This window comes from Pinus tabuliformis, chromosome 9 (genome assembly GCF_031772625.1).
Source record: "Pinus tabuliformis cultivar Carrire ecotype Pingquan chromosome 9, CPIR1, whole genome shotgun sequence".
In the NCBI taxonomy this organism is placed as follows: Eukaryota; Viridiplantae; Streptophyta; class Pinopsida; order Pinales; family Pinaceae; genus Pinus; species Pinus tabuliformis.
In genome coordinates this window covers 875,997,085-876,022,247 of record NC_142307.1, presented here as the reverse complement: position 1 = coordinate 876,022,247, position 25,163 = coordinate 875,997,085, and positions in this window count along the sequence as shown.

Below are 25,163 nucleotides of genomic sequence, written 5' to 3'. Positions count from 1 at the left end.
AATCTTTGACTTGAAAGATTAAATCCAAAGAAAAAAAGAAGGCATTAGATAAGGAAAGGGTTGTAAGGTACTATAACTTGAGTTGCACAAAATTTTAGCCCCATCATCTTGAAGCTCAAACTAGCTTTATTCAGTAGACAAAAAACAAAGGGAAGATGAAAACACCAAATATGAATGCAATGAATCTAACTAAATGCAATCTATCCTATCCTAAACGAGACAGTACATGGTTAGGTCATGTGAAATGGAACTTCCAATGCAACCACAGAAGTTGTTCTTGGCCTTTGGGTGGAATGATGTGATCGTTGGAAACCAAGATAGAGTGCAATTCAATGAAAAGGATAAACAATTCAAACATAAGAATTGACACAAGGAAACAAGAAGTGCAACCCTAACGGTGCAATAAACTTAATTTCTCTATCAAATAGAAGATTCCATGATAGCAATAATTACGAGACTTATCGCCATACAAGACTCGATGAAGCGCATGCAAGTAGAGACCAAAATACATGGGTCCGGACTTAAAATATTCTTCTAAGGAACCTACAATAAGATCATGGAAACAACCTTTGGGGAAAATATGACAAGAAAAACTAATCAAAGGAAAATCCACATTATAAGAAATTGATTAGAAGGTTTACCAAAATCCATGATGTCATGGGAGTGAGGTTGTTTGATGGATGATGAAGAAGATTCATTAAAACCCTTCTTCATTTCCACATCAAGGATTAAATATTTTCCTGAGGTAGGATGCAATGGTGGAAATTAATAGTCAAATTAAACTTTCTCCCCTTGGAGTTAAAAAATTTTATGTGAAGAAAATGGGCATCGCTCAAGGGAGAGATAACATCTCATGTGATGACATTAGTGACAAAATTATGTAAAAAGAATCATGAACTGACTGAAATTGCAAATATCATTGAGGTCACATGAACCTGACATAACCAGCAACGTATGGTGAATTTTCCTACTCACTTGACTTGACTTTAAATTTTGTAGAAACATGGTGAATTTGTTATTAGAAAAAGAGTCATTATGCAACTTATGAGATTCAAAAAATTGAGGTTGATGAGATTGATTTTCGAGTTTTCGACAAAAATCATCAATGATAAGCATGCCATCTTCCTTATTAAAAGGAGTTAGACCAAAAATTAAGTATTTGATGATCACATCAAACTCCCATTGGAATTCCTACAAATCTAAATCTTCTTCTAGAAACAAAGGTTCATCCATTGTTCTTGAATAATCATTCTCATTTATTTCAAAGAAAAGGAAATCAGCAGGGTCATGGTTGTCCAAGGGTTCAACTTGATTGCGAGTAAAAGATCGACTAGTGAGATATGAAGATTCAAATATGGTTTATTCACATGATTAGATGAATCACCATTAGGGGAATGATGTGAAAGAAAAATTAGTTCTTCATTGGAAAATTTATCTTTCATTTTAGTGATTGGTTGATGTCCAACATATGAAACATCAAGACGACGACATGGAACAAAAGGTATATCAGAGTATTCCTTAGGATCCTGAAATCCTTCTTGATCAACAGGATATGAATCTGATTCAGAATATTATCTTAACATCTTGAATAAAAAATGAAGGGTTTCATCCAAGAACTATCAGTCCACATCCTCGTCCGGTAATTCCTAAAAAAGATGTAAGAATTGTTCAGTGAAATGTTCAATGGATTCACTCAATTTCATTCTAATTTTATCAATATCATTAATAACATCATGATACTCATATTTGTCAAAGATGCCACGAAGCTCACTAACCAATTGTTTAAAATATAATATAGAAGTAGTGGGTCGATAATAACACCATTTCTTTGCATGACCATCAAATGCAAGGGTAAACAACCGTCCAATGATTTCTTCAAAATAAACACCAATTGAAAAGAAAATGAAAAAATTCAATTACGTAATCAAGGGTAGTTGTTGTACCCTTGCCATCGAATTTAAAACGTGACATGTTTTGTAGAAATTCCATGGGGATTGAAAGATCTAAAGTTTTAGAAAAACACCCTGGGATTATGATTTGAGATGAATTCATTAGAGGTAGGAGACTCAAATAGACTTCAAAGTATCAGCTTTTCATCTGTCCCTCCTTCTAGAGCCAAAAATGTCGATGGTGCTAGATGCTACCAACATTATAAGGGGATCTTCTTGATGTGAAGTCCTAATTAAACCTCACACTGTTTGGTGTAGGAGTCCCATCTGGTTATATGTTCTGGCCGCCATTGGAAAGGTTTCAAAGGTATTCCTTGGTTACGACTATGCAAAAGAGAATGCAATACCTCTTTGGGGTAGAAAGTATGTGAGCTTTGTGAGACACCCAATGTAAGGTACATGAGGGAACATCCATGACTGGTAATGGAAAACGAACCTCCAGATAGAAAAGTAATAGTACTATCATAAAGGGTGACGAGGAAGGAAGAGAAAGACTTGTTGAATACCTATAGACTTGTCCACATAATAAACATCAATCATTAAATCATAACACTCATTCAATAAGAATCATAGCTAAGCAACGAATTAGTTCATTCACTTAGTATGTAATTAAAGCAACATATATTGTAGACCTAACAAGAATAGTCCTACAATATATAGATACATGTATGAAGAAGTGTCGACTCATAGAGCTTTTGATTAAGGGTGAAATATCCCATGTACAGTGTTACATGTATGAAATATTATATCCATTAGTGGAACATGAAGCCACAACTTTATTCTCCAAAGTATGATTTATCTCCTATGTAATTCAAGAAAAGCTAAGGCAATACTCCAAGAATCTAAGCCATTTCGTTGAGTGACGAGGAGGTATTTATAACAAATAACAATGACCTTTCAGCTTCCTCATGACTCTTTTACTTCTATAACTATTTGTATTCTAACTATGACTTATTACATTCCATATGTGACTATTCACATTCCATGCGTCCCTTGGACTTCATTACATATCATTTATTAGATGAAGCAAATCACAAATAAGACAGTGGCCTAATAAGATGAAATTGATAATGGGAAAAATGCTCATCAAATGGATAAATCACTTTCTTCCTCGTGGAGTTCACCTGTAATGTAAGTGTTCCATGCCCTAAGCTTCGTTGAGATGGATTTGAGTCAAAATGGAAAGTCCCATGTATACCACATCTTCACCTCCACTTCCTCTGTCACTATGGTCTTGGAGCTTTATTTTATACTATTCCATAGTCATGACAATTTCATATGAGTTTTGACTAGTATAAAGGTATATTGTAGAATAATGTCTTTGGTAGCCTCCAAGCCTTCCTGTTCTATTACTTGTTTGATTTGTTCAATATATTGTTTGATCTTCTAGAATATGACTTCTTTGCCTCTAATTGCTTCAAGTGTTCCTATTGTGGGAATCCCATGATTCTATGTTAGAGGCTCAAAACCATTATGAGATCGATTATGGGCAGCAGTAGTACTAACCAACCATGCTCTAAGATGCGAGTAGTTATATAGGTTGTGTCTCAACTAGACTATATCCATTTTTGTGGAAATATTGTCTTTCTTTTCCAAATGTTACGGAGCATCTAGATACCTCGAAACCCACTCTTAAATTTGGTTGACTTCTTTATTTGTTACTTTAAGGTGTTTTACCACTTACTGTGATTTCTTCTAGCTGGAAATGAGAGGAGCCACCACCTATTGTATAAGTATCATCTTATTATATACTCCTTCCATGGTGTCTTCTATTGACCCTTGTTATTCTTGCATGGCTGACTGTCATTCCGCAATGTTGAAACTCTGTGATGATAACAACTGATTCTTCATCATAAGATGCTCGACATGTTGCTTTGCTACAACAATTTTATTCTTTAATCTAGCATTCTCACTTAGTATATATTCAAACTTTTCTTATTTTGTTGTGGAAAAAGTAACATTTTCCACTAGGATTTCCCTAGGATTCCTTCTGGTGTTGCCAATAATCACCTTCTATGCAGAAACCCATACTGGATTCGTAGGATCCTTCTGGAAGTATCTATGCCTTTGTTGCAAGATCCTCTTCTTAAGTTTATCAAACGAGATACAACATACATCCATGACCCTATTTGTTTGTTGAGGTGTCATCCCCATATCCAAAAATGGAAGATGGACACCTATGAGGGGATGTTCTTCTAGAGTATCTGGTTCATCCTCCACTCACTGCATGGTATCTTCTTCCTCCAAATCTTCCTATTCATTTTCTTGAGTTAAATGTTGTTCTTCCAACCTGTGTGCTACTTCTTCCTCCTTGGACTGCCTTTGCCTTATTCTTCTATCCTTCTACTCCCTTCTTCTTCTACTTGTTGATTCACTAGACACTCATCATGCTTCCTCTTCTCCTCTTCTTATTCTACTTCTCTCATCTCCTATTCCTGTGGAATAGATCCTATGTTCAAATGATCAACTTTTAACGTCCTACTCCTCTCGCCTACCAACTCATATTTGATCCTCTTCTTAGGAGCTACATTGCTTGCTTGAGGTGTTATTTGTTCTTCCTCGTATATTTTCATATATTAAGCTGGTAGATCCTGGGGTGAAGTAGTATCCATTATTGGATGTGTCTTTCTAACTACATTATACAAGTTCTGTACCTTATCATCTTGTGTTGTGGACATTGATGAATACCCCATATTAAAACCAATTCTTTGACAATGTTGCCTACACACTCTCCTGTGATCACAATGATGAAATTATTTAGTGGTGAACTGCAAGAAATCCAACTCTTGTATTTCTGTCGCTGTTGCCTTGTGGCTCTTCAACTCATATAATCTAATCCTTAATGGGAAGGTGGAGAAAGGGGTTTTCTTCCTCTTGTGAAGAATTCTAACAATCTTGCCCAACTAATTTTCTACTTCTTGCATGACCACCTTATCAACCACATATCGCGGCATGAGATAAGGGATATGTGAAAACAAAAACATTTTATGTATGTACCCTCAGGAGCTACAAACCAATCTATGATATCTCGCAGTGACTCCTTCACCAAATCGGTCATGCAAGGATGATCGATATCGAATAACATATGAAAAATAACTACAAATAAGTGCTCAACAATTTTTTCATATGTGCCTCTGAAGCTTAATTTTGATAGAAATATGTAGTGGAAGAACACTGGGAACTTGTTCTTGGGAGTCTATTTCTAGTACAATATTGGGAAATTATATGATGCACATAATCCATCTAGAAGAAATGTACACATGTAGAATTCAGGTGCCCGGCTCTCTCTCAAAGATGTTTTTTCCTGCTTGACATGACGTTGTAAGTCAAATGATAATTCATATTCCCAATTAAAACATTTACCGTTGGTGGTCACCACACTGAGCATATATATACAATTATTCTCAAACACCTCAGTGTTCTTGTGCCCATGCAATAGATAACACATGGATATCAGATACTAATATATGTCTCTAATAATCTTTTTCTAATAGACTATGGATGGGCGATGGAGAAACTTGGCAAGTGCTCGACACCATGATTTAATAATGTCACTTCTATTGAGGTTGGCCCATCTCATGTAGAAATCATAATTTTCATATTCTTTAGGCATAATCATCTTATAATACATCTGCATGTCTTCTCCATAATAAGTGGTGAGCTGACATTCCATTCTCACTAATAAGCACAAGATGGGATTCGTCTATATTTTTAATCATGCATTCAATTACATTTGCACAGGGGATGACTGAGAATCTGTATGCAATCATATGCATCTTGGACCTTGTCAGGTGGAAAGAGTCGATTGTGCGGACACAACCAACCTCCCTAGGAGCCTAAGACTCTCTAGTGACAAACAAGACAAACAAGAGCAATCCTTCTCTAAACATGCATTTACTATACGGGAAATCAAGTGTTTAGATCCTACCTGTAACCCAACGCTGTTGTAGCAGTCCAGCTCCACTGATCCGGATGAGCTCCTCCTTCACTTTGAAACCTGCATACACTAACAATCAAACGATTAAATAGCACTTGATAATCTCATAGAATAAAACATATTTAACACATAGACCAAGGAGTACATGAAACAACTCATAAATAACAAGTTATTGAGAAGAATGGACTCATTTGCATTAATAGGTAACAAAAGGAACAAATACAACCTGAGCCTTGGTGTTGTGCAAGTCCCTCCCAGGGTCCATCAAGAGTTCTCCTTTACTTTGACAAAGCTCACCCACTTCCAAATAGAACAAGCAAAGATGGCAATCTCTCCTCACAAGCTTCTAAATGGGAGTCCTAATTCCTGCAGCATTTACCCTTAGAAATGTATAGCTTTCAACCTCCCCTCCTTCTGGCCCAATGCCTGTATTTATAGTGCTCAAGAGGAAGTTAATCAGGTCCACCATCAATGGGATAATCCCCTCTTTGGATGGGATAGCTCCCTCATTGATGGGATAAGTTCCTCTTTGGTAGGGGTACATGAACCATCTGGAGGCGCTCAATACACGTCGAACAACCTTCTAGAATGCTCTAGAAATGACCACAAGTAACTTTTTAAAGATGAAACTTGCGCATTTTAACCTTTACAGGGGGACGCACCTGCTCCTTTACATACAGAGCGTCCAAAGACGCAGCTTTTGTGAACATTGGGTGCGTCCCCGCAGGTAAGGTTGAGAGAACCTGCGTCCCCAGAGATAAATACATTTATAAAAGACTTTCTCTCTTTTTGGAGTTTGACATGGAGAGCAGAGGCATAAGACTTGCCTAAGAGGATAGCATGACTGTTGATAGAGCCATACTAACTGTAAATAGCCATGGTGACATTTTTTAGTGTAACAGATTGCCCCCTAAAGTGCGAAGCCTGTAATAGATTAGGGTTTTGTATTATCTAGGAAGGGTGAAGCGCTTTATCATTTCAAGGATTATCTCGTGGAAAGCCTGGTCAGAACCTGCAATTTTCAACACAAAATACATGTATAAGATTATATCATCACTGAGGTAGGCATTCCCATACTCAGATCAAAACTTTAACTAACAGACTAACTACTCTGATACAGGAATGATCTTGCAGTACATCATAATCATAGACTTTTGTAGACACAGTATGGGCGTAGCCATCTGTTTATGATTAGTCTACTTAGATAATGAATACAAAACTCCTCGCAGCCTGGATGGTGGAAACTAGATCCAGGGTCTTCATTTCTGCTTCCCGAATTGGTACGATTCTAACCATGCGAATAAATGAGTTGATGTCGAACATGGTAGAAACCACTTGATTACCAGTCGATGATGTAAACTGTTAACAAGTGTGAGAGAGACCACCAGTAATGTCAATGGTTCTCAAAGTACCCAGTACAATCCATGAGATGTGAATGAATGAGTTGATGTCGAACATTTCACGGAATCCTTCGATCGAAAGTCAATGATGTAAACTGACGTCAAAGGCGAGAAACCTGCCATTGATGCATGCAGACTTCAAGGTACTGACGATTTCTAAGTCATCTCTCTAGATAATGTGCTGATGTCGATAGAAAGCGACCCGTTGCAGGCAAGCCCACAACACGAAATCATTGTTCAAGTTGTAGAAATGTTGCTGTAAGGACTGACTCAGGGATGGTCAAATGGATGACAAGTATTTTGCAGATGAAAGTTTTGTTTGCAGACCTCTTGAACACATAACGACACGACAGATGGCTTGGTGATGAGTGACTCAAAGTTAATCCCCGGAACCCGGCTGAAGAATTTCAAAGTGGTTTGATCAACTGTGATGTAAAGGATTTCCCAACCCAGGTGAATGAAAAGTGTCGTGTTCAAGAGTGGTAATAAAGTTTCTTCTGAGACAAAAGATAACAAATAGGCTCATTCTTCTCTCTTTTCCCCACCATTTCTGGCAAGTACCTCTTTATTTTTAACAAGCTTGAGGAGGATAACATATGCTTGATTATAAGCTCATCCTTCGGATGAGTCCAACCTAGTTTTGATTCGAACCCTAGGAAGGAGTGGTTCGTTCCTGTTTGTAATTGAACAGGTCCTTTACTGTGAAATGTTTAACGAGCCCAGTATAGGAGAAACTCGGCGTTTTTCAATTTTAGAGAGTCTGAAAAACTTAAGAAGACTCCAAGTTGAACTTTTTCGTAGATTTGTGTCCCTCAAGCCCGAAAAAGTATAAAATAATACCTGGGGGAACCGCTTGATCTTGCGACCAAGGAGTACTTTCATAATTAGTGTCACTGACCTGAAAAGTAAAAAGCGATCAAGGACACGTCGTTTTATTTCCGTATCGAGTTTGAAACGACAAAAACCCGGCAATCTTTTCCTGATTCTACGGTCAGAAAAGAGCTATAAGGGGACCGTCTTTTAATTCCGTTTTAACGAGTGTAAAAGAAACGCTCGGCAATCTTTTCATTTTTTAGGAGTCAGAAAAGGGCTTAAAAGATGACTCTGATATTTTGGTTCGTGAAAAATGACAATTTTCCCTCTAAGTCCCTTTGTCCTGCACAAAAACAACACATTACTCATACCTGTTTAAGATAGGCAAAAATACATCGAAAACATCCTTCCATGGTGAAAAATGAACAAATTCATCCAAAAAACCTATAAAAAGACTTTTTACCATGTCATTTTTACCATTTTACTGTTGAGGTTGAAAAAAGGGCTTTTGGCAAGAAACTTCCCGTGGTCGCTGCGGAAAATCCGACCGTCAGAATCGAACGCCGTCTCTTCCAGGTATTTTACAACATCCTACTCTTCAATTTCATCCGATTAAAATTGTATTTTAGGTTTTAGTTTTGTTTTTTGGGGGGGTTTAGGTTTCAAAATGCGCTTTGCGGTGGACGCAGGTGCCCTTCGGGTGACCTGCGTCCCCCGACTTTTTCCTATACAGGAAAATGGTAGGGGGACGCAGCCCACCTTCAGGCCAGCTGCGTCCCGACGCCCTGTGTTCTAAACGTGGGGTGCGTCCTCCGTGGAATGCGGAATTTGAAACCCCAATCCTCACAAATAACCATTCAAATTTCCCCAAATTACTTCTAATCATTGTTTCTTGGTGTGTAGGGCACTCACCATGTTGGATTGGAGAGAAAGAGAGCACGAGGACGTTGATTTAGCTGCAATTGAACATCAACCTTCCATTGATGCCCTAAAAGCATGCGGGCTATATAAATACTGGGCCATACCTGGCATGAGGGCTCAGGTGAGATTCTTAGAATGGCTGGTTGAGAGATGGAACGTTCAAGAACAATGCTTTTACATCGGAGGGCACCAGCTCGAGATAGAGCCCTCTGATATATACTTTCTCACTGGCTTGCCGAATAGAGGTGAGCAACTCAATCTAGCCGGGACTAGGCCGGGTGGCCAATCCCTTGCTAGTCTCCGGGCAGATTGGTGCACACCCAATGCACACCATGCGAAAGGCGTGGAAATCAAACACATCTCTCTGCGTGAACTCAAGGTTATAGCTTTCACGGTTACCAGAATTTGCGGCGCAGCTGCTTTACACATTGCTTCCGGGTCCCAAATGCGGATGGCAATTGACTGTTACCAAGGCACCATTTTCAACTGGTGTGATGCTGTGTCGGCTAATATGAAGAGCCAACTGACTAAGGCAAAGAACGGACGACTGAAAACTTTTGGATATGGGCCTTTAGTCGTGAGCTTTGCCTTAGAGAGAGTTCCGATGCTGATCCCTCAGCAACTCACTGTTGATATCTTGGGTCCTCGGGAGCCAAAGCTGATACGATGGGTTACGGTGATGGCCCGGCATCCTGACGAGGGCGCAGCAGTTGTTCGATTCTCTGATAGTTATTTTCACTGGTTAGAGGACCAGGTTTTTTCGATCCAGGACTTTCCGTATGCCGGAGTAGATTTTCGACATGATCCGGACATGGTTCTTCCACAGGGAGAACAATGGGATGACAGAGGTACTTTATTTTTCACAAGTTTTCAAATTATGTATTTTTTTGTTTTTTATATATATCGTCTCAAAACTGACAGTAAAAATTTTCAAAATGCAGATGTTGGTCCACAGCGCCCAGCCAACCTCCGGCCTTTTGAAAGGAGACATCCAGTTGCACCGGTACCGGCCCCACAGGACGCGGCTGCAGAGGTACTAGCTGAGTTGGAGCATGATCTAGAGCGTCTGACGGCGGATATGCCTGAGACTACCATGGATGATATTCCTATCAGGCTTCAGCGCTATGTAGTCGCAGTCCCTGGACCGTTTAGGAGATTTTTGCGTAAGGTAGCCCGTGCAGTGGTGTCGTATAGGGAGCACCACCAGTGATTGGCTAGTCACTTTGTAGACACATGCGACATTTTTGACTTTTTGTACTTTATCATTTTTGCCGATCATAAGGTGTTTTTCAACCTATGATCGAAGACGATGTATATTTTTTGACACACTCCTATCTATATATATATCACTATTACCGGCTTATCTTGTTTAACATATGTGATGAAATGCTTTTAAATTTACTTGCATGATTTATCGTAAATGTCTGTCCAACACTCGAGAAGCAATTGCATCTGCTAATGTATTTAAAGACCTTGGAATATGCTGATATTCAATGTAATCAAATTCACGTTCCAAGAGACGCACTCTCAAAAACAACCTTAATAACACAGGATTTCTAATGGCATAAACTCTATTAAGCTGTAATACAACAAGTTCAGAATCTAACCTCACTATCAAACGTCGAATTCCAAATGAAATAGATTCGGATAATAATTCAACCACTGCACTGTATTCTGCAATGTTGTTCGTTGTTTGACCGAGGCTTACCCCATGCATAGAAACTAACTCGTCAGAGGGCGAATAGATAACCCAAGCTGCGGAAGAGATATTCCGTGTACCACGACAAGCACCATCAGCAAATCCAATGTATGTTTGGAGAGGCGTCGACATCTGCAATATCAAGAGTAAAACCAAGATAAGCCAGAATAACGACGAAAAACACACTCTCTATGCTAAGCACACTGACTAACTAACAAACATACTAGCTAGAAAGAAAACCTAACCTAACTAAAAATTCTCCATACCCACCATTTAAGCATAATACCTCTTTAGGTAAAGTCCATTTCTAGGTTTACCCAAAGAGTCCCCATCAAAATCAACCAGCTCATAAGCCCCTTTTGCTAGCTTTCGCTTTACAATGTAGGGTCCATGCCACATAGGAACGAATTTTCCAGCACCTAGCTTATCGTTAGCTTGATCATATAATAGCACTAGGTCTCCCTCCGAAAAACTTCGAGGGGTCACATTTCTATCATACTGAGCTTTCATTCGCTTCGCGTGAGTCTCGATTGCCAATGTAGCGTCACGTCGAGTCTCATCTAATTTAGCTAAGTACAATAAACGTTTCTCCTCTTCGGAAGTAGTTGGAAGTAATTCGACAGCCATTTGAAGTGATGGGATTTCGCATTCAATGGGTAACACAGCTTCCAAGCCATAAACTAGCTGGAAAGGAGTGAACCCTGTTGAAGTTTTCACTGAGGTTCGGTATGCCCATAGCGCTGAAAATAACATGTTGTGCCAATTCGACCGATGAATACCAATGGTTCGTCGGATCATGATAACCAGAACTTTGTTGATAGACTCAACCAAACCGTTGGCTTGCGGATAATAAGGAGTAGAGCTATCGTGGCGCAAACCAAGCTGGCTTGTAAGCTCAGTCATCATGATGTTTCGAAAATGGCTCCCATGGTCAGTAATGATTGCTTGTGGGACACCAAACCTAGTTATAATATGATTGAATACGAAAACTGCAGCTGTTTTGCCGCTTGCGTCGAATGTAGGCATCGCCTCGGCCCATTTAGTAAAATAATCAACCGCGAGGATGATATACGCATGCCCCCCGGCCGAGTGAGGGTTACAAGTAATAAAGTCGATACCCCATTTGGCGAATGGACCAACGAAAATTATAGGGTGGAGAGGAGCAGGTGGTGCACGCATCTTGCGATCAAACACTTGACAGTTGTGGCACTTCCGGACTGCAATGATACAATCTTTAAACATAGACGGCCAGAAATAGCCAGCGCGCAACACCTTCTGAGCTGTGGCATACCCAGACATATGACCGCCACATGCTCCAGAGTGACAATCATTCAAAACCTTCTCAGCCTCTTCATGAGTCAAACAACGTCGAAAAACTAAGTCTGCCCCCCGGCGATAAAGTGTATCTCCAATAATTTTGTATTACTGGGATTGAAACCGAATTTTTCGACGTTCCGCTTTGGAAGCTTCAGGCCGAAAGGTTTGGGTTTGGAGATAGATGATTATATCTCCGTACCACGGATCGACAGTACTGATAAGAAACAAAGATTCGTCGGCAATGGACTCCTCTGCCACAGTCTCTGTGTCAGCACACGGGAAATCACACATCAATTCCGCAAAAACTAAGGATTTCTTAGACTTGGACTTCTCGAACTCCAAGTCGAACTCTTGCAGGATAACGATCCATTTAGAGTACTTGCCCCCTAGCAGTTGTTTTGTCAAAATATAAATCATAGGGTTGCAATCCGAAATAACTGTAGTTTTACGGAGAAGAATGTAGTGACGAAAACGCTGGACAGCTTGAACGGCTGCCAGGGCCAATTTCTCCACATGCGAATATTTTAACTCAGTGGGATTTAAGGTCCTACTAAGATAATATATCACATGTTCCGCTCCGAATTCATCTTCTTGAACTAACACCATTCCAATGGTGGAATGCGAAGCTGCGAGGTATAAGAAGTAGTCCTGGTTGTAGTTGGGAGGATGCAACAATGGTGCATGGGTCAACGCGTGTTTTAGTGCATCAAAAGATTGTTGGGCAATCTCGTCCCAAAGGAATTGTGCGTTCTGTTTCAACAACCGTGTAAAACCTTTAGTGACCTCGGCGTAGTTTGGGATGAATCGGCGTAAAAAGTTCGCTTTCCCTTGCAAACTTTGGAGTTGGCGCAAACTCGAAGGAGGAGGCAATTTGATGATAGCTTCGACCTTCGAGGGATCGACGCGAATGCCGGCTCTTGAAACAACAAATCCCAGCAATCGACCTGTTTCTATACAGAAAACACACTTGTGGGGATTCAAACGAATTCGATAATGCCTACACCTCATAAAGATTGCTCGTAGGTGGACAAGGTGATCAGCTCGATGTAAAGAATGAGCAGGCAAATCATCGAGGTACGGTTGCACAATGTGCTTGATGTCATGAAATGCGTAAGACATCGCCCGTTGAAAAGTGGCCCCGGCATTCTTAAGCCCAAAAGGTAATTTGCAATAAGCAAATGTCCCCCATGGACAAATGAATGCCGTTTTTGGTTGGTCGGCAGGTAGAATATTGATTTGATTATAGCCCGAAAAACCATCCATAAAGGAAAACATTTCACTTCCGGCACAATCATCAATAATTTGATCGATATAAGGCGTAGCATAATTGTCTTTTGGACAAGCTCGATTTATATCCCTATAGTCGATACAGATTCTTATTGTTCCTTGTTTCTTGTTGACTGGAATAATATTCGATACCCAATCCGTTAACGGGATCGGATATATGAAACCTGCTTTCAACAGCTTTTCGACTTCTGCTTTAATCGCAGCCGCTTTTCGAGGGTGAATCTGACGCAACCGTTGCCGGACGGGTTTAGCATCCGGGTAGGTCTTTATTTCATGAACAACAATGGCAGGATCGATTCCTAGCATTTCCTCATAAGACCAGGCAAACACATCGCGGAATTCTTGGAATAGGGCCTTGTAAGTTTGGATTTCATCTTCTGTACATGCGGCACCTATATGAATGTTTTCCTCAATTCCGGGCTTCACTGAAATATCAATGGGAATAGTACGAGAAATATTCCCTAAATTCAACTCTGAATCAGAATGTTTCGTTGGATCCTGAGCGTCTTTGACATATTCAGCGGTAAAGATAGATGAAAAATCATTTGCAAAAGCATCATCCTTAGGTAAAAACGAAGATCTGTGATGGAGATCTTCCCATGGTAGATCGTCTACACTTAGGATTTCGCGAAGTTGCTCGTCAGATGACACGACTTCGGGAAACGCTATCCGTTCTAAGGTTGAGGTGAAAAGTGATTCTTCACTGACCACATTCATTTGGTCGATTTCGGTTGAATGCGAGTCGGTAAAAGACATGACAGCTTCATAAGCAATTTCATATGGACTCAAAGGCATAGCATCACCGAATGAGTCTATCTCAGATTCAGATGGGACAATCCAAGGATCATCATAAATAATGTTTTCTGATGTAATCATATGAATTGTTGCAAATGAAGGATCTACACTGAGTGGAGGGAGAGGAAAAGTTCCCAGTAAACCGGAATCTTTAACTAAACCTACGCCAACGTCCCTATAAGGGATTGTCGTCTTACCGACATGCTGGATACTCTCTGAAGAGGCTGGGTCGGATGAAAAGTATGTCTGCTGATCAATAGTCACGATCTTACCGTTATGTGGAAACTTAATTACTCTGAAGACCGATGAAACGACCGCTGTCATAGCATATGACCAACTTCGACCCAAAAGAAGGTTGTAGTCTAGAGGGGCATCAACCACCTCCACATCCAGACTAACGGTTTTACCTTCTACCCCTATAGGCAATTCCTGTAGAATACCAAACGGACGGAACCCACGGCCATCAAAGGCCTTAAGGATGGTGGGGGATTGGTTCAACGAAGGAGAACCAAGAGATCTCCAACATTGAATCGACATAATACACATAGAGGCTCCCTCATCAATCACAGTCCGATGAATAGGCCTGTTTTTGACTATCACTGGAATTTGGAAAGCCATTTGATGGGGGAGACGTGGTGTACTATTTTCTAGATCGAAGATTATCAGGTTCGGGTCCTGAACATCAATAGCTCCGATAGCCGACAAAAGTAATTTTCGTTGTGCTGGGCATGATTGCAGCACTTCTAACGCCGACATTGCTGAGGGTGAAACAGCTAAGTCCTCAACAATGTTGTAATTCTGGGCTGCTCTCGCATGTGGATTGAAAGCAGACCTTCGAAGTACACCCTTGGCGGGCGGTTTAATTACTAAGTCCGGGTTAGGTTTTTCGATCTGTAGTGGATCGGAACCAGGAGCTGAGGTTGATGGGTTAGAATGAGAAGATTCTGCTTCCTTACCATCAACAGGAGCCTTACTACCATAATCTTGCGATCGAGTCGCAATCCGCACATGAGACATCATCAAAATGGGTTCTTCACTGGAATTTGAGGAAGAACCTATCATCTTATTCTCCTGCTCCGGAAATGGATTTTTTAACACAGCAGGAGTGGGAGAACCTTTGACTATTTTCACAACCTCGGCCCGATGAGGGCAATCTCTCGTAAAATGATCCTCTTCACAAATAAGACAAGGATATCGAGGTTTGCGTTTTTCGTCATTGGTTTCCGACTTTTCCGTTTTCTCCTTCGGAGCCTTGTCTGCTTTAGCCTTCTTCTTTCCTTTCTTCTTTCCACCGTTTTTTGATTTGGCCGTAGATGTCTCTACAGCATGAATATCGACGGTAAGTTCAGGAGAAGACTCTCCTGTCGGGGAATCAGGCAAAGTGATAATAGGAGTAGTTGAAGCCTTGGAAGACTTCTTCTTGCTCTTTGTATTCACGATACCAATCATACCATCAGCGGCATGAGATCCCGAAGGAGCAGCAGCAATTTGATTCGATTTTGGAAGATCCGGAATCTTCTCGTGTAACGTACCCGACTGAGTATAAACTAAGTCAAGGTATTGCGCCTGAGCAATGACTTGCTCCTCAGTAACTACTCCGGCCTTAGCTACATCTTCAGTAATCTTCGGTAATAATGATTTAACAAACCATTCAGCTAAGATTTGGTCCGGGATAAAAACTTTCACTAGCCTTCTTCGACGTCTCCACTCATGAATGTGATCAGAAATATACGTGGACGTCGATTGTTTTAGTGAAGTTAATAACTCTGTGCCGTTATCGTATCTGACCGGCAACTGAAAGTGAGTTAAGAACGAGGTAGCTAACTGGCTAAAATTGTAAAAAGAGGCCCGTGGTAACTCAATGTACCACTTGGCCGCGAGACCAATGAGTGTACGCTGGAAAAGACGTAAGCGGATCGAATCATCCGAGATAGAATTTGAAGCACACCAGAGGTGGTAAGTCATCACGTGATTGGACGGATCCTCTCCAGACTTACCTTCGAACTTGGGTATATCACTGGGCAACTTATTTGGCATTGGCGGCCAGAACTGAAGATATTGAATTGGATCATTCGTTAGGCACGTCAAGTCTGGTAAATCCAAAGTTGCGATAAACGGTAACTGCCGGTTAGGATCTCTAAAACTCTGGGTCACAATACCAGCCCCAGGAGGAGGATATCCAGGATAACTAGGAACAGGAGTCACATTTGGGATATTATATCCTCCTGGAAAACCAGGATTAACCGGACCGTACTGGGGTTGTTGAGGTTGTTGATAAGTGTACCCAGGATACGGTTGATACTGGTAAACCGGTTGTTGGACAGCTTGCCCAGGTTGGTACTGTCCCTGGTACGGTTGGTGAACAAATTGAGGCTGAGTAGTGACAACCGTACTTATACCAGGCTGACCTGCAGGCATCTGGACCGTGGTTTGAATCGTAGATCCAGACAACGGTAAAGATGTCTGAGGAGTGGTTACAGAGACAGTAGAAACCGGAGCCGTCGATACTCCAGAAGTAAGTATGGTAGATGTGGCGGTAGTTGCAGCAGCCGTTTGAGATGGAGTACTAGGTGCAATTGGCGGCTGAGTAACTACCGAAGTTACAGAAGTTTGAACATTTGACTGGACAGGTTGCGGTTGCTGGGGTGGACCAGAAACTACGGGTTGTCCAGCTTGAGGTACCAACTGTATACTTGGCTGCAACACCTGTTGACCCTGTGACGGATCCCACACTAACATTCCAGGGTATTGACCCGTAATAGGTTGAGGATACTGAGATCCATAACCGGATTGAGGATAGGATTGATAATTGTAAGGTGTAGTTCCCATATTTTGACCATATGATTGACCTTGAGGTGGTTGATAACCTTGACCTGAGTATTGACCTTGAGGTTGATAACCTTGAGGTAAATACGGATACTGGGGTTGACCTTGACCTTGAGGTTGGTACCCTTGGGGTTGATACCCTTGGGGTTGCCATCCTTGAGGTTGCCATCCTTGAGGTTGATATTGATACTGAGGTTGACCCTGGGGTACATATTGAGGCTGGGGTTGACCTTGAGGTATGTATTGCACCATAGGCGCGTACTGACCTTGAGGTTGCCCCCCAGACACAAATGATGTACCTTGAGGTTGCCCCCAGGTGTTAACTGAGGCTGCCCCCCAGGCGGTAATTGGCCACCTTGAGGTTGGGAAACGGGAACTGAACCTGACATCATGTAAATGTCTCCTACACCCAATGGTATATTACCACTGTTTCCAACTAATAACCCATGATCAACGGGTTGAGGAGATGCCCCCGCAAAGGTACCAGAAAGAGATTGATACCCGGCGGGAACAGAAGGACCGCCGTGTAAGAAAGATTCAGGACTTTGAGTAAACACGGACGACTGACCAGACATATTTACAGGAGTATGAATACCTCCAGGTGGAAAAGGAGTACGAGGTGTAGAAAAACCTAGCCCAAAGTTGTCTAAATAATTGGTTAACGAAAGGTACCAAGTAGTACTTCTAGGAGGACTGTAAAAGATAGATTCACGCTCCCTTAGATCAATAGTAAGTTGATCTTCAAGGTTAGAGACGCCTATTTCTTCCTCTGGAGCAAGTTCTTCAATAGCAATCAAACCAGTAGGAAGATTTTCGGTGATAATTCTTTCTATTCTCGGTGAATCAGGAACACTAGAAGTCGGAGTAACAGGTTCAGATATTTCTGGTTCTTCGCCTGTATCACTAGCAGACGAAAAACTACCAACAAGCTCAGAAACTGTAACAGCTTCAGGATTATACCCTGTCTCTAAGCCTTGGTAATCTGAATGGACTACCAAGGAAGATTCTCCTTCTTCAGGTGAACCTACTCTACTGCCACTAGGAGGAGTTACAAGGACCTTTAAACCTTCTAGATTACCCGGGTCGTCTCGAGGAGGCGATCCCCTAAGCCTACGGGATCTTCTCAACAATTCGGCCACAGAAACAACTTCAGGAGACTGGCCCCGAAGTCTACGGGACTGTCTCGGTAATTCCGCCACAGCTAAAAACTTTTAACTACTACACACGAAAACAAAATAAAAATTCAAATCAAACCACCTAAAGTCTCTAAAGAACCAAACAAATTTGAATCACACGCCTAAAGAATCTAGGGCGTCAAACCAAGCACAAACAGTAGCCTTCCAGACCGAAAGCGCTAGTTGGTGATGAAGCCCAACATCGCTGGATTCAGTACAGAAGTGGCGGGTGGAACAGTTACCCCGGCAACCTGCTTAATGAATAGACTGGACCAAGTTCCTCCACTTTAACCATCTCGAGTGAAGTGAACCCCCCAGAAAATCCAAGTGAGTCTAGCCGACGTCTGCTCCAGGTACAGTGGGACCTTCCCTCCACCGTCACCTCGGTAGAATCCTAAAGATAATGGTCACTAAGGTTACCAACTGTAACAAATGCACCTGGGGGAATAGTCTAAACTCCGACAGCACGCAAGGGCAGAGTAGCAAGCTCAATCCCCTTGCCGGCTCCTTGACAATAATCCAAGGTTTACCGACAAGTGACCCCTGGCTCCTCGACAATGGTTAATCCGAGGTTTACCGTTTGTAATACGTGCGTGTCTGGCGTCGTTCCCAACGAGGGGGGATTGATCCCCTCACTGGTTCGGACACGAGCTCGTGCTTCTCCTTTAAGAGGAGCTTTCCCAGAGTACAAATGAGACAATTGGATTTATTCTATCACAAGATAAGCTACTTGTTTGGTTTTGTTGTCTTGGAGAGTTAATTACTCACCTACTCCAAGACACTAGCCTGATCTAAATTGGTGTTTCAGAGCCCTAGTAAATAAAAATTACTACGTCGATTTTACTTTAAGCGTTAATTTTATGGTTTTTCTTAAAGACAAAAGGTAGCGGAAGTGAAACCAATGGTGTGTAGACTCGACTCAAACCACTACAAAGATGCACCTAAGATGATTTACGCTACTTTCCTTTTTCAATGAAATTCTTAACTAAGAGAGTTGAGGGATGCAAATTTTATAGAAAACCACTTCCTTAGAAAAGACAATCAAAGAAACAATTCTCTTTATCTTTTCAAGCATACAAACATGACCACTCCTTACGTGCACGAAAAAACTCTTTTTCTTTCAAAACTTTTCAAAGCTACTTGAAACAAAACTTTTCAAAGGAGATGTTTTTGTATTTTCTCTTTTTAATTAAGCATATAAACCTATCTTAACAAAAAACAATCTCAAAAGCTATAAAATCTATGAAAACTTGACTCACAAGCAAATCAAAAGGGAAATTACTCTAAGCAAACCTAACAAGGCAAAAGCTCACAAAGATGATTCTAGGTTGTTTTACTTTACCAAAATCAAATCAAGGACCAGCTAATGCAGAATCAAAAGACTAGTCAAAACAAAACTCAAATCTTTTTGTTCTTTTTGTAAAATGGAATTCAAGACTTAAACAACAAGCACTTCGAAATTTGCCCAAAGAGACAACTCAATGGTAAGTTGCTCACACAGGTAGACTTTACGACAGGTCTGACTTCTTAGAATGCTGACAAAACCAGAGAGATCTAAGGCTTGACAACTTCTACCGCCAAAGTCACTACAAGACCTACTCAAAAATCAAACCCTAGGGCTTAAACTTCCATGAAATCCACTAAAACACTCAATGCTATCGAAACAAGTTCAGGTGAAGATCTTTGACAAGGGACTAATGAATCTGGGCAGTAAAAACTAAGAAAAAACAAAATCTAAGAGTAAAATTGCAAAAAATGGAATTTTCTCAATTTTTAGCAGGGGACGCAGGCGACCCGTTAGAACAGGTGCGGGCCCGCTCTGTGCACACAGCGACAGTGCGTCCAGGGACGCACTGTGCAACACTCAGAGGGTGCGTCCTACTGAAAAACTCAAAAAAAAACAAAATGAATCTAATCCTAAGCTAACCCACCCAAAGACAAAGTCACAGAGCCAAAACCAGAAAAATAAACCAATTTTCTCAGAGCAAAGTTCACACAAAGGAAAAGACTTTTCACATCAATGGAGTCCCCAGTGGAGTCGCCAATTTGTCAAGCGGAAAGAGTCGATTGTGCGGACACAACCAACCTCCCTAGGAGCCTAAGACTCTCTAGTGACAAACAAGACAAACAAGAGCAATCCTTCTCTAAACATGCATTTACTATACGGGAAATCAAGTGTTTAGATCCTACCTGTAACCCAACGCTGTTGTAGCAGTCCAGCTCCGCTGATCCGGATGAGCTCCTCCTTCACTTTGAAACCTGCATACACTAACAATCAAACGATTAAATAGCACTTGATAATCTCATAGAATAAAACATATTTAACACATAGACCAAGGAGTACATGAAACAACTCATAAATAACAAGTTATTGAGAAGAATGGACTCATTTGCATTAATAGGTAACAAAAGGAACAAATACAACCTGAGCCTTGGTGTTGTGCAAGTCCCTCCCAGGGTCCATCAAGAGTTCTCCTTTACTTTGACAAAGCTCACCCACTTCCAAATAGAACAAGCAAAGATGGAAATCTCTCCTCACAAGCTTCTAAATGGGAGTCCTAATTCCTGCAGCATTTACCCTTAGAAATGTATAGCTTTCAACCTCCCCTCCTTCTGGCCCAATGCCTGTATTTATAGTGCTCAAGAGGAAGTTAATCAGGTCCACCATCAATGGGATAATCCCCTCTTTGGATGGGATAGCTCCCTCATTGATGGGATAAGTTCCTCTTTGGTAGGGGTACATGAACCATCTGGAGGCGCTCAATACACGTCGAACAACCTTCTAGAATGCTCTAGAAATGACCACAAGTAACTTTTTAAAGATGAAACTTACGCATTTTAACCTTTACATGGGGACACACCTGCTCCTTTACATACAGAGCGTCCAAAGACGCAGCTTTTGTGAACATTGGGTGCGTCCCCGCAGGTAAGGTTGAGAGAACCTGCGTCCCCAGAGATAAATACATTTATAAAAGACTTTCTCTCTTTTTGGAGTTTGACATGGAGAGCAGAGGCATAAGACTTGCCTAAGAGGATAGCATGACTGTTGATAGAGCCATACTAACTGTAAATAGCCATGGTGACATTTTTTAGTGTAACAGACCTCTTGATATTAATGTATACTAGCAAGTCCTCCAAGTCCTTAAGAAACTCTCTCTCCATGAATGTGTCATATATGCTTCTCCATGTGACCTTAATAGACATATCAATGAAACACTGAGGGTATGCATTTATAGGAATGGTTGGCTTGGTCACTTCAAGAAATTCATCAATGCTCACTTCTGAGACTTCTTTGGATGTCACTTTATGAGGAAGCATGGCTCAAACAAATGATGGAAGGATGACAATACATGCAACACAAACACCTGTTTGTGGAAACGCACCCATAAAGACAATATTAGCTTAATGTAACCAACTAAGCACCAATATCTCATAAATTATGTACAAAGAGACATAAAAGGTAATTGAGCATGTAAATATACTAACAACAACACAAAATCCCTTACATGCATAAGAAAATAGGCATGAAAACTAGGAGGGTACACTTTCAAATCACAAGGGAAGGTCAAGGGTCATTTGAATCTTTCCAGTGTGCTCATGCACCCAAGAAAGTGAAAGAAAACCTTCTCAGGCACACTATTGCACTCCAAATGGATGAAGGAATGGGTTGTCAAGGATTCATGTATTCACAGTGCAGTCATGCACTCAAAGTAAAGGAGAGTGTGTTGGCGCATGTTGAAGGGACGAAGTAATGTTCTTTGAGTCTTCATGGTGCGCTCAAGTGCTTAAGGGAGGGAATAGTTCTTCGTGGTGAATAAGTGTGCTCAAAAGGAAAACTTGGTTATTTTTGTCACAATTTTCATGGCTGATCGAGTTTCGAGTTCTAGAGGTGCACTCTACCTATTGAAATCTCATAAACAAGTTTAACAATAATCTTTCATGATAAGAATGAGGAGAAGAAGAATCTTCAATATTATATATATGTTGTCGCATTCACGGTGGAATATGAAGGGTTGAAGAATGTGAAGAGTTTCTTCATGTGATAGAAAATTGATACTTGTAACATGAAGATTGAATAAAGATGCCAACAAAAAAACTGAAAATCAAAGAAATGACAACAAGAAAAGAAAGAAAAATAGTGGAGTCATGAAAGGAAGTGAAAAGATTCAACATGCAAGACTTACTTGTAACATTGGTTGATGAATAATCTCTTAATCCACAATTGTGCATCTAACCTAGATGAGATGGTTATGAAAATGATGATTAACCGAGTTGATTTAAAATAGTTTACATGAAATATGTACTCATACATGATCTCCACTTGTTAATGAGTGAAAGGATTAGTTAAGGGATGTTAATAGGGTTCCCATTTTCTAGGAGTGCACCCACATGCAACACATGGAAACCTGCATGCATCTAGGAAGGGTGCATGTCTTCAGCATGAAAGAGTGTTCTCAAGTAGGGCGCACTTCCTCAACACGAAGGAGTGTGCTCAAGGAGGGTGCACTTCTTCAGCCCGAAGGAGTGAACTTAACTCAATTGCATGTCTTCACCAACTTGGAGTGTGCTTTTTCCTTTAAAGTTGATTTTCTTGCTTTTGTTTTTTTTTTCTCTTCTTTTCATTGTTTTTCTAGTGTTTTCAGGATGAAAAGAAAAGTTTCTAAGTCAAGATAAGTAATGAGTTCACCTAACCATGAACTATATAACTGAAGAGCTTCTAAGGGCTAGGTGGTGACACTTATGAAACATTAACTTAGGAGGATGCAGCACTAGGAGAAAACACACAAATAACAAATCAAACAACATGTAGGCACTAAGGGGTTAGCCATCTTCCTTTCCTAGAATTCAACTATGACTTCACAAGTAAATACTTGGGTCCACTGTGGTCTGAAATGAGTGTGAAATTCCTACCAATGAGGTAGTTCCTCCACATTTTCAAAGCATGAACTATAGTGGCCAATTCTAAAACATTTGATACATAATTTTACTCATGTTTATTCAACATTTTGGACTCATAGCACACTACTTTCCCTTCATGCATTAAGACTCCACCGATAACCTCTTTCCATGAATATGCACATACCACAAAGTCTTCATCTGGATCTGTGATCCTTAGCATTAGTGTACTAGTGAGAAATTGTTTGAACTCCTCAAAGCTTTCTTCACATTGTGTAGTCCATTCAAATCTTTCCCCTTTCTTCTACGAAGTTGTAATGGGATGACCAATTTTGGAGAAAGTAAAAATATATCTCCTGTAGTATCCTTCCAATCCCAAGAATGATCTAATCTCATCCATGTTCTTTGGAGTCAACCACTCCCTTATGGCTTTGATATTTCCAGGGTCAACTAAGATGCCTTCCTTAGAGATGATATGCCATAAATAGAGTATCTATGAATGGAAGAAGTCGTGCTTGTTGAGATTTGCATTTAACTTATGTTCTCTTAGTAGTTGCAACACTGCAGCCAAATTATTTTCATGCTCTTCTTCTATTTTTTAATATATTAAAACGTCATCAACAAAAATTATGACAAACTTATCCAAGTATGGATGCAATACTCCATTCATTAGGCACATGAGCATGGTTGGGGCAGTATGTAACAACCCTGGTTAAAATGTCCATGTAAATATAAAAATATAAGACCGTGGTCATGGGACACATATTCCAAGCTGAATGATTGGAAAAAAATCATAGTGGGGTGTCACTTCATTTTATTATGGCTAAGTAAGTTGGCAAAGGAAATGATAAAGGATTTAGAAAGGCATGGGGTATTTATTGGATTTTTATTTATGAAAATAAAGGAAACTAGGAGAAAAGGAGGATGAAAGGTCACAGGTTACATGTGAGGAGGAAATTGAAGGAAAATAATGGAAAATGAAGAAATTAAAGGCCTCATTGATAAAATGGCTTTTGAGGATCAGTTAACAAGATGTTTCTCGGGTTTTGGTCAGTGTAACCTTTTGCTCGTTTAGGTTTGGAGCTCTCTCATTATTCTCTCTCTCTCTCTCTCACTTTTGGACACTTACAATATTCTTGGAGAATTTTATCTTTGGAGCAAGGAAGTGAAAAGAAAGAAAAGGAAGGACAAGGAAAAGAAAGCAAAGCAAAGAGAAAGAAAGGAAGAGTAAGATCAAGCAACTTCAGTAGGAATACTTGTAGGTAACATATTGCATTGATGATTTCCTAGCTAGTTTTGACATGCATGGCTTTGGATGTTAGTATTTGGCTCTCTCGCTATCCATTCCATGGTCTTGCCGAGATATGATAGTGGTTTTGAACCCTTCTTTAGATTTTTCCAGATAGCCATGGTGTGATGGGATTTTTTATCAGTTTTGAGCTTTGGAATTGTTGGATAGTTTTCAAATGAGAGGTGAAGGTGGTATCAGGAAAATTCCCAAAGGCGTAGGAATCCCTTGACCAGTTTTGGCGGGTTACACACTAAAGCCTAAGGGTGGTGTTTCAATTTAGGGCCTAATGATCTGTTGTGGATTGCATTAAAGCCTCAGAGACAAGGATATGGAAAATTCCTCAAGGATAGTGATGCATTTAAGAGGCATTCCGAGATTGGTTTGGTTTTCGGATATCGGTGCCATTTTTGGTGAGATCACGATTTGGTGAGGGTGGAGGTGGTTTAACCTTTAGATTACCTTGGTTTTTTTTGGATTGGTTTATCCATGAGATACCACATTCATTCTTGGAATATGATACAGGGGTGATTGGCTGAAAGAAAGATTTGTTTCAGCCATATCTATAGTTGGGTGGTACTTAGAAGTCCTTAGCCTAGTTGACTCTTGCCTAGAATTAATGAAAGGAAAGTTTTTTTGCATTTGTACTTGTTATTATGTTACCTTAATTGTTGTTATCTCATTTTTATTTACATGGTTTAATGATTATTATAAGCATGGTTATATGGCTAGTTATAGTCATGGTTATTTGATGTATTTACTTGTAACTGAAAGGATAATGGATGCAATACCTAATTGATGTTAAAACAATTAAGGGAAGAGGGTGGTAATCCTTCTTGTCAATTATCATATGATTTATC